The sequence below is a fragment of the Marmota marmota genome, unplaced genomic scaffold (genome assembly GCF_001458135.2).
Source record: "Marmota marmota marmota unplaced genomic scaffold, marMar, whole genome shotgun sequence".
Taxonomy (NCBI): Eukaryota; Metazoa; Chordata; class Mammalia; order Rodentia; family Sciuridae; genus Marmota; species Marmota marmota.
This window is the reverse complement of record NW_025999968.1, coordinates 10,178,124-10,184,740: the sequence shown is the minus strand read 5'-3', so window position 1 is coordinate 10,184,740 and position 6,617 is coordinate 10,178,124. Positions and strand designations below refer to the sequence as shown.

Here is a 6,617-nt window from a genome sequence, read left to right as displayed (position 1 = left end):
TAAGATATCATTTCTTCCAAAATTGATTAAGACAATCTCAAAATCCCAAGAAGCCTTTCTTTATATATAGAAATTGAACAAGCTGATTCTAAAGTTCATTTAAAAATTTAAAGCACTTAAAATAGCCAAAACAGCATTAACAATGAACTTAAAAGATGAGGAAATTCCACTATTTGACTTTGCTAATTTTAAAGCTACAATAATCAAGACAGTAATTGTACATGGAAAAATATATGAATGAGAACAGAATAGAGATTCCATAAGTAAATCCATGCATATATATACAACTGATATTTTATAAAATTTAAAGAGAATTGGGTGGAGAAAGGAGACTTTTCAAATAAAAGCAAAAGAAACTGCTCAATACCCTGTGGCTGCATCATAGACCTCAATGTAACATTTAAAACTAAAATATATAGACTCAAACAAAGCTTTTGTGACTTTGTGATAGGTAAAAGATACAATTTTAGGTACAACATTCAAAGCATAAACCACTAAAGGAGAAATAGATGGATTGGACTTCATCCAAAGTAAGAGTTTCTGCTCTTTTAAGATGCTATAAATAGACTCATAAGACAGAAAATATTTGCCAATCATATAAATTTTTGATTGAATTATGTATAGAGAACTCTCATAATGTAGTAATACAAAAACAATTCAGTAGGAGGGAGACAAAATTAGTTCAGAAGCTTCACCAAAGGAATATACATTCTAAATAAGTTCATGAAAAGACTCTCAACATCATTAGTCATCAGGAAAATGCAAATCTAAAATAGTGAGGTACTACTATACATTTATTAGAAAGTCTAAAATTAAGAAGACTGAAGACACCAAGTGTTGGCTGAGTATGTGGAGAATAAGGGACACTCATACACACACACACAAACACATACACATACAAGTGTACCTCAGAGATTGTGAGTTTGGTTCCAAATCACTACAATAAAGCTAATTATCACATTAAAGTAAATCATAATTTCTTTGGATCCAGTGCACATAGAAGTTATATTTATACCAAACTATAGTTTATTAAGTGCAATATTATTTTGATAAAAATAATGTATGTACCTTTGTTTTAAAAGATGTCAATGGGGCTGGGGATGTGGCTCAAGCAGTAGCGTGCTTGCCTGGCATGTGTGCAGCCCGGGTTCAATCCTCAGCACCACATACAAAGATGTTGTGTCCCCTGAAAACTAAAAAATAAATATTAAAATTCTCTCTCTCTCTCTCTCTCTCTCTCTCTCTTTAAAAAAAATAAAAGATGTCAATGATTGTCTCACCCTTTGACTTGTATTCCTTTTCCTGGTAGAGAATCTTACTTCACTGTCAGTTGCTGCTGAACGACTAGGGTGGTCATTGCTGATGATTTGCATAACCATTCAATTTCTTAAAATAAGACAACATTGAAGTTTTCCACATTGATATTTTGTTGTGAAAATGTTATTGAAAATTTCTTTGTAACATGTAAATGCTGTTTGGTAGCACTTTACTCAGAACTTTCAAAATTGAGTCAGTCTTCTCAAACCCACCACTGTATATCAACTAAGGTTTTTTTTTTTGAAAAATATTTGTTGGCATTTAATGAACCTCCAGAGCTCCATGTGGCTTTAAGCCACCAGAACACAGGCATCCCTAACACCCTTAATCTTCTCCTCATCTCTTCTGCTGAAGAATTTGGCCTTCACAATGACAGCTGCTTTGGGAGCTTTCTGTTTCCCAAAACTTTGTAGTAACCTGATTGCACTACATCAATTATGGGAGCAGCATTCACTCATGTCTGTTCACTGACCAACATCCACAATTTATCAAGGTTGACAGTTGGGCAGAAGCTCTGGTTCCTCTTTAAGTGGTAATGCCTCATACCAACTTTCCCAAAGTAACCTGGGTGATATTTGTCAAAGTGAATCCTGTGGTGATGCATGCCACCCGCATTATGTGGCCATGGCCATGGCTCACATGGCCCTGAAGTTTCCAAGTCTTCCTTAGTCTGGATGACATGTCGGCTACCTAGAGGAAATTTTGTAATTTTGTAAATTCTGTATAGTCATTTCAACAAAGTTCACAGCATCTTTACCTGGAGTAGATTTCATTTCAGGAGACCACTTTATTTTCTCATCCACAGGAAGCAACTTCCCATCCACTAAAGTCTTTTCATGAGATCACAACACCTTAATAAAAATGTTCAGACTCCACTTTTAATTCTAGTTCTCTTCCTATTTCTACCACATCTGCAGTTACTTCCTCCACTGATGTCTTGAATCCTTTTGATTCATATATGAGCATTACAGTCAACTTGTTCCAGATTCCTGTTAATGTTGATATTTTGACTTCCTCTCACAAATCATAATTTGCTTGTGTGTGTGTTGCTGAAGATCAAACTCAGGGCCTTGCACATGCTAAACAAGTTCTTTATTACTGAACAACATCCCCAGCCCTCACAAATACTTCTGTGAATCCTTTCCAGAAAGTTTTCAATTCACTTTGCCCAGATTCATCAAAGGAATCACTATGCAGGGCAGTTATAGCCTTATAAAAAGTTATTTCTTAAACAATAAGGCCTCAAAGTTTAAATGATTTTCTGTTCCATGAGCTGCCAAATGAAGGATGTATTAGAAGGCATGAAAATAACATTAATCCCATTGTACATCTTCAGAGATCTTGGTACATTATCAGTGAACAGTAATATTTTGAAATAAATCTTTTTCTGAGCATTAGGTTTCAACATTGGGCTTAAAATATTCAGAAAACCATATTATAAACAGATGTGTTGTCATCCAAGCTTCTTTGTTCCATTTATAGAGTACAGGCAGAATAGATTTATTATAATTCTTAAATTCCCTAATATTTTCTAAATCGGAAATGAGCATTGGCTTCAACTTAAGTTACCAGATGCATTAGCCCTTAAAAAGAGAGTCAGCCTGTCCGTTGAAGCTGTGAAGCCAGGCACTGACTTCTCTTTAACTATGAAAGTCCCAAATGATTTCTTATTTCAAAGTAAAGTTGTTTCCTCTGCATTGAATATCTGTCATTTAGTGTGGCCATTTATCTTCATTAATCACCTTAGCTAAATCTTCTGGAAAACTTGCTGGAGCTTCTACATGAGCACTTGCTTCTTCCCCTCGCACTTTTATGTTATAAAGAAAGCTTTTTTTTTCTTTAAACCTTGATAAACAACTTCTGCTAGATTCAAACTTTATTTTGCAACTTGTCACCTCTCTCAGACTTCATAGAATTGAAGAGATATAGGACCTCGTTCTGAATTAGGTTTTGGTTTAAGGGAATATTGTGGCTGATTTGGTCTCTTTCCAAACACTAAAACTTTCTCCACATCAGCAATAAGGTTGTTTCACTTTCTGATTGTGTATTCACTAGTATAGCACTTTTAATTTTCTTCAAGAATTTTTCCTTATGTTCATAACTTGGCTATTTGGTGCAAGAAACAGCTTTTCTCCTATCTCATTTTTCAACATACCTTCTTAACTAAGCGTAGATTTGCTTTTGATTTAAAGTAAGAGACATTCAACTGCCCCTTCTGCTTGAAAACTTAGAGGCCATTTTAGGGCTATTAATTGGCCTAGTCTCAATGGTATTGTGTCTCAGGGAATAGGAAGGCCTAAAGAGAGGCAGCGAGACTAAGGTTCAGCTTGTGATACCCTAAAATAATTATAGTAACAACATCACTGATCACAGATTACTATATTGGGTACAATTTAAAAAATTTAAATAGTAAGAGAATTACAAAAGTGTGACACAGAGACATGAGGTAAGCACATGTTGAAAAATTGGCACCAAGATTTGCTCAACACAGGGTTGCAACAAAACTTCAAATAAAAAAAAAACTATGCAAATCATGACAAAACAAGATATGTATATACTGCTTTTGAAATATAAAATGATATGTTGGAATACAAAATTCCAAAACTATTTGGAATAAAATAAAAAGTTAAGCATTACATCTTTTGTATGGCTCAAGCCATTCCACTCCGAGGCATTTATCCAAGAGAACTGTAAACATATGGCCTTACAGTGCCTGTATATGAAAGTTCATAGGAAGAGTATTTCTGTCATCCCCAAGTTGGATAATCTAAAAATACCTTCACAGGTAAGTGAATACACAATAAAAAGAATGAACATTTCATAATGCAACTATTTGGATGAACTTCAATTACGTTGATTTAAAGAATTAAGACAAAAATGAATATATACTGTTTTAGCCAGCTTTTTCAATGCTCTGACTAGAATACCCAACCAGAACAACTTTAGAGAAGAAAAGTTTATTTAGGGGCTCACAAATTCAGAGGTCTCAATTCATAAGCAGCAGGCTCCATTCCTCGGGGCTCAGAGTGAGACAGGACATCATGGCGGAAGAGTGTATCAGAGGAAACTGGCACACATGATGATCAAGAATCAGAGAGAGAGAATCTCCTCTCCAGAAACAAAATATATACCCCATAGTCATGCCCTAATGAACCACTTCCTCCAGCCACACCCCACCCAGTCACCACTTAGTTAATCCCATCAGGCATTAATGCATTGATGAAGTTGAGGCTATAATACAATCATTTCTCCTCCAAACCTTGCATTGTCTCACACATGAACTTTTAGGGGACACCATACATCCAAACCATAATGTATGCTGTATGATTTCATTTGTAAAAATTTTTAGGAAATGTAAACTTATTTGTATTGACTGAGAACGGATGAGTGGTTGCCTGAGAACAGAGAAGGTGCAGAAAGGGATAGGAATGAATTATTATGCAGAACACAAAAGATAATTAGAAAAAGACAATAAATGTAATTCTTGATTGTGGTGATAGTTTCATAAGTGTATACTTATGTCAAAACTTAACAAATTATATATACTTCTGATATGGGCAGTTTACTATATGTCAACTATATCTCAAGTAACTTTTAAAAAATAAGCAATAAATTAATGGCCATTACATCCTAAGATTGCAGTAATCAAATGGAACAAAGATGAAAAGACATTCTATCCAGGATCACCACCAGGTTGCTTGGATCCTAGGTCCTCTACTTTTCTACTGATATGATCCTAAAAAACCTCCTAGTTTGAATCTCTATGCTCTGTTCTGATGAAATGTTAGTCACCCAACTTCTATCACTCCTGAAAACATGCTCCTGCTTTTTAAAAATTCATATTTTCTGGAAGGTAAAAGTTATCTCCCTGACCTCAGTTCTCTCCATTTAAAAAAATTTTAACACTTCTTGACAGGGTTGTCTTGAAGGTAAAAGAATGTAATAGAATACCTTGTGTATTAATCAGCTGCATTATTGCTACAACAAAATATCTGAGGCAACTAACTTATAAAGAGAAAAGGATTATTTAATCCACAGTTTGGGAAGTTTAAAGAGAAGGAACCTATATTGGCTTAGTCTAGTAAGGGTTGTGGATTATAGTGTACATAGGAGCAAATTGATTAAATCTCCAGCCAGGAAGCAGTGAGAGTTCTTGACTGAGACAGGGATCCCACTGCTGCAGTCTGGCTGGGCACAAATAACCGAGCCACCACGAGGCACTTGTAGGTTCAAACAGGAACTCCTTTATTGCCCGAATTCCACCAGCACTCCCCTGGAACTCTCTCCGCCCTCAACTGGGCTCCGCAAGAAATCAACTGGAACTCCTGCAAGAACTCAAAAGTAGCGGGCTCCCAGGCAGCAGCAGCAGTCCTATTGCCAGACAGCAGGGGTCCATATACAACTGAATACACAGCCTGCCCCAATCCAGCATCATCCAGTCACAGCAATTATACACAGCTTAACTTAATTATCATCATCCCAATGGCTCCCTGGCTTCACCTCTCAACCACTCCCTCCAGCAAAATGCCAGGCACCACCCCGCCACCACTCGGCTGTGGCTCTCAAAATCTTCCCCCTTCTGTTTAATTAAACAACAAGCATGTGGCTTAGGGACCGTGCCTGTCTTAGGTTGTCCAATACTACATATGGTCCTTCCCCGTCATCGGATGAGCTGACCTCAAGGTGTCAGCCTCCTGTCTTAGGTTGGTAACATTGCAATTGGATCTTACCCGTCACTGACTACCGGTCCAGCATACAGCCATACTTGTGGATAGGCCTTTGCACCAGTGGGGAAGTGAGGTTCTTTGCCTCACCTCTGTTGGCCCCCAAATTTGGCCTTGGTGCCAGTGGGGGGTGTGGTTCTTAGCCTCACCTCTGTTGGCCCCCAAATTTTAGACCATCACAAGCAGAAGGGAGGGGGATTCAAAATGCCACGACACCAAGCCAAATGACGTTCCTTTTGGAAAAATTATACCACCGATGACACCATCAGCAAAGGTGCCCCAGCACTACCACAATTCGCTGCACCAACAGATAGTTCACAATGCATACAAGTGATACATAGTCCAGGCAAGTTCTTGAAGCAGTTCAAAGCAGAGGAATCATCAATATGTCCATTTCCTCCCAAAGTAAATCGACTCCTTGATTGAGCATCACTTGTTGAGTTATTATTCATTGATGCATCAGTTTATACAATTTGTTGTAATAGCTATTGTAGAAGCTGTAGTTTGGTTTTATCTTTGTCTTCACTGGCACTGGGATGAAGATAGGAATTCTGGCAATGATGGCTAAAAAAAAAA

At 37.1% G+C, this 6,617-nt stretch overlaps 1 pseudogene across 1 annotated transcript; it reads right to left on the bottom strand.

The window, feature by feature from the left end:
* Positions 1–1,592: 1,592 nt before the first annotated feature.
* On the bottom strand, positions 1,593–1,998 carry LOC107136192 (annotated as a pseudogene). The gene has a single exon (XR_001502649.2). The product of XR_001502649.2 is annotated as a 60S ribosomal protein L27a-like (transcript).
* Between the last annotated feature and the right edge of the window lie 4,619 nt (positions 1,999–6,617).